At 33.7% G+C, this 10,240-nt stretch overlaps 1 protein-coding gene across 2 annotated transcripts in view; it reads left to right on the forward strand.

Moving 5' to 3' along the window:
• Nucleotides 1–10,240, forward strand: part of LOC117172373 (solute carrier family 35 member G1) — a 106,621-nt gene that overhangs the window by 16,403 nt on the left and 79,978 nt on the right. The gene's annotated exons all lie outside the window — the stretch shown is intronic.

Here is a 10,240-nt window from a genome sequence, read left to right on the forward strand (position 1 = left end):
TATGTTGAGAAATAAAAAAAAAAAATTCTTAAAAACGTTGTTTTTCTTGGTCAGGCCGGAAACTTATCAATCCACCCTCGTATGTGCGCGCCGTTCTACGGCGCAGACAGTCTTCGATTCGCAGCTGGTTCACTGAGCTGGCGATGCTTTTATGACGGTTTATGCGTAGGTGATGAAATTCGTTTTTTGCTACAAATCTTTCCTTGTTAGAGATCACATTTGAGTGGCGGGCTAACGGTTGGATGCCAATGATGACCGACTATTGCTGGTCTTTGCAAAGAAATGATAATGATCCTACTCGTCATAAACGAAAGTCTCTTTAACGATCGTTTGACATGAAGCGCGAACGTTTCCATAAGAAAAGAAGCAATTAGTTTCACCTTCATTGGACATACAATCGTAAGTCTTGCCTTAACTGTCTGGGCAATCGTAAGTCTTGTCTTGACTGGCTGCACGATTCAAAGTCTTGCCTTGACTGACTGGGCGATTCAAAGTCTTTCCTTGACTGGCTGGGCGATGCAAAGTCTTGCCTTTATTGGCTGGGCAATTCAAAGTCTTTCCTTGACTGGCTGGGCAATCTAAAGTCTTTCCTTGCTTGGCTGGGCAATCTAAAGTCTTTCCTTGCTTGGCTGGGCAATCTAAAGTATTACCTTAATTGGCTGGAAAATATTAAGTACTTCCTTGCGTAGCTGGACAATCCTGGGCGATTCAAAGTTTTGCCTTGACTGGCTGGGCGATACAAATTCTTGCCTTTATTGGCTGGGCAATCGTAAGTCTTGCCTTGCCTGGTTGGACGATTCAAAGTCTTGTCTTGACTGGCTGGACGATAACAACTCTTGCCTTTATTGGCTGGGAAATCCAAAGGCTTGCCATAATTGGCTCGGCCAATTTTTTTTAAAGCCCTGTTTTACATATTCGCTCTTCTAGGAGCTATAACAAAAAACTGAGCCAATCGAAAAGGAACCCCCGAAAACCCTTCAGATAACATTTTCAAGGGACAATGGCATACCGTCTCGGCGTTAATGGGTTAATACGCTAAATTGAAAAATTTCATTTCAAGGTTAGCCCACTTGAAGTGTGGGATTCAATTATTTCACGAAATGTAAATGACTAAATTCGCTGCTCCCAGAGCTAGGTGAGTTAGACTGCTTATGATTTGGTAGGGGTGATTTCTGGCTTTAGGTGGATTAGCAGGTACGTGGGTTAACCCACTTGTGGCATGGAACTTCATTATTCCAAGAAAAATATACGACTAAACTTATTGTTCCCAGTATCAGGTGGGTTAGCATGCTTATGACTTGTTAGGGGTGGCTTCTACCCCTAGGAAACGGCTTCCGTAAAAACGAAAAGACACGGGTTCCATATTCTTTATTGTTTTATCAATGTGCAAAGTTTGGTTCCAAACGACTGTACGCTTTTTTGTTGGTATTTTGTGCGGGATCCTTTGTTCTATTTAAGGCCCTAAATTGTGGCCGCCACATTGGATCTTCTAGGGGTTATAACAAAAAACTGACACCGGAAAAAGAAATGGCACCCTCGAAAACCCCTGACATAATATTTTGAAGAAAAAATATCGTACCGTCAGCAATAGAGAATGCGTTGTATAAATCTGAACACCTCAGCGTTAATGGGTTAAAACGCTAAAATAAAAAATTTCAAATTACAGTATTTTGGTGAAAAATAAAGATATCCTAATAAATCCACGTAGGTTTGAAATGGGAAGACTGGACTTTCGAATTCCATATTAGCTTTGTGGTAGACATTTTTCTTGTACAGTTACATAACCTCAAAAACAGCTGAAAAACGCGTTTTTTGAACATTTAGGTTAGGATATCTTGAAAACCTGACATACAGGAGCAATTTTGAGTTCGGATTCGGATTCAGCGCATCAAAATCCTTCGGAAATGTTTGGTCTGCTTTCTGGCTTTTGACTTTTGTCAAATTTTGTCGGCCTGTGTTATCTTCTATGAGAATGTTTCCCCGATTTTTGTTTGTTTGCACGCTTATCATTTAGAAGGTGTTTTTGGGGATAAGGATACCGTCCTACTCCAAGGGATAGACCTTATCGTCGAGCTGGAGGGGGCTGTTTGACAAGTTAAACTGATAAGAGTAATGAAATGGTGTTCCGATGATGCCTTCCTCGGGTATGGAAAATTTCTCTGATACGATTACAAAGATATGTTATTTCCCTTAAAACTTAAACTTGATAACTTCGTTTGTCCGGTGCTTATCATTTCCAATTGAAAACTCTTTGGTCATTGAAATTCTCTGGTAATATTTGTTAATGCAACTTTCTTTTATTAGATTTATCGATGCGCCACTATCAACTAATAGTTTTACAGGTTTGGTTTCTCTGTGTAATTGTCCTCTGATAGAATATAATCTTCCACATATTTCTGATACTCTGTCTCTGATTCCATTTCCGTTTTTTTTATATCTTCCTCTTCCGCTTCTTCTTGGAGATAATTCACAAGATTCGGAGGTCGACTTCCTGAGGCTTTCGCATGCAAATTTTTCCGTTTGTAGAAACATCGATTTTCGGTGTGTCCAGAGATTTTGCAATGACTGCAAAATGACTGGATTCTCTGCTGCAAAGGTATGCTGTGATTTGGAGGATTGTTTAATGAAGGTTATTTTTGTTTATTTAATTGAGTTTAAGGTTTTAAAAGGAGATTTATTGATTGTTGTTCGAGTTGGTATTTGTGGCTTAATTGTGTTTTTGGATTGGCGAATTTTAGGGATAATTTGGGGCCGTGGTTCCAAATTTTTGGCTCATTTAGGACTCTGGGAATATGATAATGAAAAATGAAAAAAAAGTTTAAACAATTCTAGTAAAAATGAATTAAACAAATTTCTTCTTCTACCCTATGTTAAGGATCACGTAGGTCTCCATGAATATGATATTTGAATTTAACAAAAAATTGCTCAAAAATGATTGTTTAATCAAATTTACCACCAAAAAATTATTTTCTTTTCGTTTCTCTTACCTAATTTCAGGCTCATTTGAGGCTCCTGAAATATCATCAACTCAAAGTCGTGCGATACTTCCTTAGCCCTTTTTTTTGTTATATATGGTGCTGTGCCCCCTTAACATTATAAAAAACACGTGAAGAAAACCATTTAGGGCTCATTGAAAACTAATTTGGGCCCGTAGTCCAAATTCTGGGCTCTTGTATTTTTTGTTAAAAATAGTGTTTGCAATAACTTAACAATAACTTGGTTCAAGATTGCTGTAAAACGTAATAAAAGTAATTTTACAGATAATTCACCTTAAAGAATAATTTAGGGCTCATTTAGTGCTCTCGGAATATGCTAATGAAGAATTGGGAAAATTGTTCCAACAAATTTACCAAACAAATTAATTTATTCTCGTTTCTCTTGCATAATTTCAGGGTCATTTAAGGCTCCGGAAATATCATCGACTGAACGTCGCGCGATATTTCCTTTGCCCTTTATTTTATATATATCGTGTTGTGCCACTTTAACATTATAAAAAATATATGAAGAAAACCATAAAACCCATTTTTTACTCTCGCATAATTTAGGTCTCATTGAGGACTAATTTGGGCCCGTAGTCCCAAATTTTGGGCTCTAGTATTTTTGGTAAAAAATAGCGTTTGCAATACCTTAACTATAAGTTGGTTCAAGATTGCAGTAAAACGTACTAAAAATGATTTTACGGAAAATTCACCACATTGAATAATTTAGGGCTCTGCGAATATGATAAAGAAAAATGAACAAAAAATTAAGCAATTTTTGTGTAAATAATCCTGTTAAAAATTTCTTTTTTTTTTAGAAAAGAAACAGATTAAGGTAGATCAATAGCCCTGAGACACACTCTGATCGCATATTATACATAAATGTAGTACAATTCTTTAGTACAAATTTAGTAAAAATTTTTTTAGTACCTTCTACAGCAATGTTCGGCCAGCTTGACGTTAAGTTATTGCAAACACTATTTTTTACCAAAAATAATAGAGCCCAAAATTTGGGATTGCGGGCCAAAATTAGTCCTCAATGAGCCAGAAATTATGCGAGGAGTAAATAAGTTGCATGGTTTTCTTCATGTATTTTTTATAATGTTAATGTGGCACAACACCGTATATTACACAAAAAAAAGTAAAGGAAATATTGCGCGATCGTCGATCGATGATATTTCTGGAGCCTTAAATAAGCCTGAAATTATGCAGCAATTTTTAAAAAATTTTCATGATCGTATTCCCAGAGCCCTAAATTAGCCCTAAATTATTCTTCAAGGTGAATTTTCTGTAAAATCATTTTTATTACGTTTTACAGCAATCTTGAACCAACCTATTTTTAAGCTATGGCGAATACTATTTTCTACAAAAAATACTAGAGCCCAAAATTCGGGACTATGGGCCGAGGGGCTATTCACTGAGTGAAAATGAGTGGAGTTATTGGTAACTCAGAACTCATTCTTCGAAATTAAGGAAAATCTTCGAAGATCCGACAGATCATAAGAAATCCTTCCACCTCTTACAAAATCGAGCTCATTCTCGGAGAATCAGGTAAACTCTTCTTGAGGAAACATGCGGTCATTCTTGGGTCAGCTAGGTTCAATCGTACTCAGGAGAATTCAGAGCTCATTCAGCCAAGGGACTCCCGTTGCGGAGCACAGCGGTCGCTTGCTTGCTTAACCGCACGACCTTTTTCATTGTTCGCAGATTAGATACGGTTGACCGGTTTCCCCGAATCGACCGAAAAATCATTTAAAAACTCTTTCAGTATTCTTTCAACGTACTCTCTCTACTCTAACCATATTCTTTCTATTATCGCTAACTCTGACGCACTCTGACTCGTTCCGCTCCACTCAGCGTAACTCTGAGTTCATTTTCAGTCAAGATCGCGCTCTCTTCGAAATCCCGGTATTCTTGGACTAATCGTAACTCAGTGAATAGCCCCCCGCTATGGGCCCAAATTAGTCCCCAATGAGCCCTAAATTATGCGAGGAGTAAAAATGGGTTTTATGTTTGTAGCTTTAGGTTCAGTAATTATTTGTATGAAAAAGACGACGTATATTTGCTAAAAATGAAGAATAATGAACGTAAAAATGTAGTTTTTTATTTTTGGGTCGTATTTGGGGCGCTGTGGGGGTGGGAGGAGGGGGGCGGGTGGAAATAAAATTTATCAGTATGGATTTATTTCTCAAACACTTCATCTTGTAAATATAATAATAATATTTTAATTTTTCGAATGAAAAGTAATGAAATTCAACCACAAAATATGAATCTTGAAGCAACAAATTTATTCAATTCTGACTAAGAGCACATTCATTGTGACGCAAGCAGTTGTATTTGAAAGAAATCAAGATTTAAGGAAAAAGATAGCAAAATTATGATTGTCTATAATTGCAGAGATTTCAATTGAAAATTGTCATCATGAAATTAAAATAATGAATTGAAAATAAAAAATTAAATGAATGAATGAATAATTGAAATGAAATGAATAAGAAAATTAAAATAAAAAAAATGGAAATTCCATACTTTTCCGATTCAACAGTTTCCAATTCTGGACGCAGCATATTTTTTTTAGTATTTTCTGTCGTACAATCGGAGAAGAGAGAAAAAAAGGTACATCCAGAAATTGAATCCTGGACTCGATCCTGGGTTTACGATGTTTTAAGTATCGTCAGAAAATAACACTCTAGAGTCTAGACCAGCTGCAGTTTCATAGCGAGGCAGAGGCCCGAGTATTATGTTCACCATGAGTACTTTTATGGTGGCGGTTTACTACTTCCCAGGCGCAAAAAATGCATCAATTTTCAATTAATTGGAATAAAACGACAGCCAGGGCATTTTTCGAAAATAGCTCTCGGGTCCGTCCTGTATTTAGGTATTTATATTCTATGGTGAAATATGAAATCATACAATTCAGAGTTTTGGGCCCAAAATTCAGGACCATGGGCCCAAATTTGCCCTAAATTATAAAATAGGTTACATCTCTTAAATTCATAAAATTCATACATCTCTAAAAACACTAACCTTGTTAGTGTTGGGCCAGCTTAACATACCTATTTATCGAGAAATGTTTACTTTTCATTTTTTGTGCAAATTTTTCGTTTATGTGTTAATGGATTTTTCGACTGAACATCATAAAAAAGTTCGTGCATTGTGTGGTTGAATCGTGCAAAGATGGAAAATTCAAATTTTCGACAAAACCACGTGAGATAAGAAAAAAGTTGTATGGATGAATTACAGTATTTAAGAAGCCTTTAAAAAAATTAGAACCATTTTTTTGATAGAATTTTTTATTTTGGTTTTATTTAACGAAAATACTATGCAAGATATTGAAAATTCTTATTTTGAGCCAAATTACGTGAAATAGGAAAAAAGGTTTTTAGAGACATTTCAGCTTTTAAAAATTGATTCAAAATTTCTTTAAAACAATTTTCGACAGAATTCGTGGATTTGAATCTATTTATCGAAATTCATATGCATATTCAAAAATCGAATCATTACGATTCATGAGGAAAATTGAAATTATTTTTTATTTTGAAAAATAAATTCTGAGGAAAATCAAAAAACATTTGGAAACATTTCGAATGACTTTCCAAGATTTTAATGCAAATTAATCATTTTTTATTTTAAGAAATAAGTTTTAAGAGAATATTAGGAATAAATGTATAACATTAATTTTTTTTCAATGATCAATTAAGAATGTAAAAGATTTTAAGGATATTTGCGAATACTAAAAGTTCTTAAGGCCATGTGACTAGAAGTTCACGTGGCCAAACCTGATCCTTAAATTTTCTTTCCCAACTTACGTCTAAACGAAATAAGGTATCGCTCTGAGAATTTGGGAAATCAAAGAGGAGGTAATAAAGTCTATGTATCTGCTTTGTTCCGGTGAAAATTTTGATGAAAAAAACGTTTCGAAGAAAATACAAGTGGAAGAGTTAGATCGGTATTTTTCTTTTCCAACGTACGTCCACACGGAATGAGATATCGTGTTAAAGCTTTGGTACGCTAAATAGAAGACATTGGTCCCTAATAATAAGAACTGTGAAAAATTGTTTTTTTTTTTAAATTACTATTTTGTAGAAATACCGATCGTGCTGTAAAACCCTGCAAGCAATTATTTTGATTGTTGCCAATGGGATAGTTTTGATGTTTATATTGATCAAAGTGAGGCAAAACAACAGAAATCGCCCAAGAAAATTATGATGTAAAGATTTGGAAACACCAAATCAAACCAATCTTCGACCGATAATGCAATAATAAATTGTATAAAAATGATTCATTCTGTCTTACTGTCAATCATTCCAATTTTGGAGTCAATACATGCAAATTTTTGGTGCATATTTAAAATAATGTGTACCTTATTATAAGTTTAAAAAGGAAGACTTCAAACAATTATTGAGGATGAGTAAAAGGAGAAAGCCTCTTCAATTTTATGAGGCTTTCTCCTTTTACGTTTCTCTTTTTTCTCTTTCTCCTTTTAATTTTTCTACAAGAAAATTATGCAATTTACATTATATATGCACAAATAATGCAAAAACTAATGTTTGCACTTGAAATGCAAATAAACAAATTTGGTCTGAAAAATAGATATTTTATCAAGATGCGGCAAGGGTCAGGAGTGGGGACGGTCGATATATATGTTACAGGCAAAGTCCGATGTGCCGTCACACCGCAGTCTGCCTAGTCCCTCCGCGAATTGCCTGAGCGGTGTCAGGCAAAGTCCGAAGTAGCACTTTCACTTCGGACTCTGCCTAGTCAAATCGCAAAGTGCCCGAAAGGCTCAGGCAAAGTCCGGAGTAAAAAGAAAACTTTTGAGGTTTACTTTTCCCACTGCATAGTAGGATGACTCGAGAATTTACAATTCCAAATAGTCTACACTCTACAGATAGCAATTGTGAACAGATTTGAAAGTTTTTTTATTTATAAATGATCTGCATGAAATTTTTAAGATAACTAATTGAGTACATTTATCCATTTTTGTTTTAATATATTTATTTAATGCAAGTTATTTTCTAAAAAGATAAAAACTCAATATGTATCATATTTAACGTATATAGACTTAGAAAACATAAATAATTCATTAAAAATATTTTTATTTTTCTAAAGTGTGAATAGTTTCCGATTTCAAGCCTTTTCAGAAAAAGCCGATTATTTAATGCGAATCCATAGATATATATTCCATACAAGGCACCAGTCTATTATGTGTAATAAATAGATTATTAATAACAACAATGGTTTATTGTTGATGTATTTGATGAAAAATGATTCAAAATAGTGCAAAATACTTTTGATTATAAAAGATAAACTGTAAAATTTTATAGATAAAAAAAACTAAAATATTTGTTGTAAAAACAAACTTCTCAGTAAGAAAGAGCCAGTAATAGGTGTTTCGGTTTTAAAATTTGTTATTAACATTTAAAATATTAATTTATTGAGATCGAAAATCACTGTTTAGACAACGCTACTAAGATTTAGTATGGCAAATAAAAAATCCGTCTTTAATTAAAATAGATCAATTGAATATCTGGTTTAAAAATGGTTTAGCAACAACACTTGAAAATAAAACTTTCTTTTAATTTCGTATTAGTTTCGTAACTAATAAAGAAATGTTATTTCCCCACTACTTCCCCTCCACCGCCCTTTTATTTAGGGACTAATGCACCTACTTAGTTACCCTTAAAACAACACTAGTGTAATTTAGTTACGTGGTCGTCGAAGTTCGGAAGATTTTTGAATAGAAGTTCTTGTACTAATGTTGGAAGTATTATAAAAGTAATTTTTTTATCTTATAGTTTGAGTTTCAGTGTACATTTCCGAATAAGTTGTTTTTATCGCTTCGGAATAATATTTATAAATCGATAGTGTTTTTGAAAATTCTTAACGATGGCTGACGAAGCGGAAAATCAAGTGATGAAAATTAAATTAGAAGGCAAATTCAGTGCCCTCGAAATTGCAGAAAAATCGTCGCGTATTTCGAATTTAGAAAGATAATACGTTAAATATGATACATATTGAGTTTTTTCTTTTTAGAAAATAACTTGCGTTAAATAAATATATTTGAACAAAAATGGATAAACTTACTCAATAAGTTGTCTAAAAAATTTCATGCTGATCATTTCTAAAATAAAAACTTTCAAATCTGTTTACAATTGCGATCTGTAGATTATTTGGAGTTGTAAATTCTCAATTTCACTAGGCAGAGTCCGAAGTGAAAGTGCTACTTCGGACTTTGCCTGACACCGCTCAGTTAATTCGTGGAGGGACTAGGCAGACTGTCGTGTGACGGCACATCGGGATTTGCCTGTAACATATATATATTTAACTATATTTTCGAACATATCGAGGTGCTGCCCTCTTCAACTTTTCGTCGTTTCTATGGCAACCGCGTCCAAACGATCACATCAACAGGCGGGGTGGGGCCAGGGTCACACTAAAAGTTGTTGACTTCCAAACCGCCGTTCGCCTTCGCCATCACTATAGCAATATTTATACTATAGCTGAGTCGTTCGACTGGCTCTGTACGCCAAAAATGTTGTGAACACTGAATTACTCGAGGAATTACCTCATTATATTCAAATGAATGAGGGCCTAAAAATATTCTATTTTTATTATTATTTGAAATTAATTAATTTCTCTTACGGTTAAATTGAAAAGAGAAATTTTCGAGATAATGAATAAATATATTTATAAAAAATGCTTTTCGCACCTTAGAATTGCAATGAAATTTCAAAAATTATTTTTTAAAACTAAACTTTAAATTTAAATGAAATTGAGATAAATTAACAAATTAAATAAAATTTAGTTAAATTCCGAAATTAAATAAACTATTTTGTTAAAAATTGGATTATTTTGTGAAGAATTCAAATCGTTTGTTAGAAAAATCATATATTCTTTTTCATAATTGAACTAATTTTGTTGATAATCTTTTTTTTATCGAAAATTAAACTTTATTGTTGAACATTTGTCTTTTTGAGTCAAAAACTCATCTTTTTGGATAAAAATACCAATCTATTTTGTTCAAAAATTAAAATTACTTTCTTGTAAAATCATCTTTTTCGAATATTTAAGTTTTTTGATGAAAATTTGTCTTTTTGGACAGAAAATTCGTCCTTTTTGATTAAAAGTATCATCTTGTTTTCGTAGAAGTCATATTTTTGGTTTTTCTGATATTGTGGTGAAATTTGAGGTGAGTGGATTGTGGAAGTGTGTGGAAGGGTGTGGAGGTGAGAGATCTAATTGAGGGATTGTGAGATTGTAAA

Source organism: Belonocnema kinseyi, chromosome 5, assembly GCF_010883055.1.
Source record: "Belonocnema kinseyi isolate 2016_QV_RU_SX_M_011 chromosome 5, B_treatae_v1, whole genome shotgun sequence".
NCBI classification, from domain to species: domain Eukaryota; kingdom Metazoa; phylum Arthropoda; class Insecta; order Hymenoptera; family Cynipidae; genus Belonocnema; species Belonocnema kinseyi.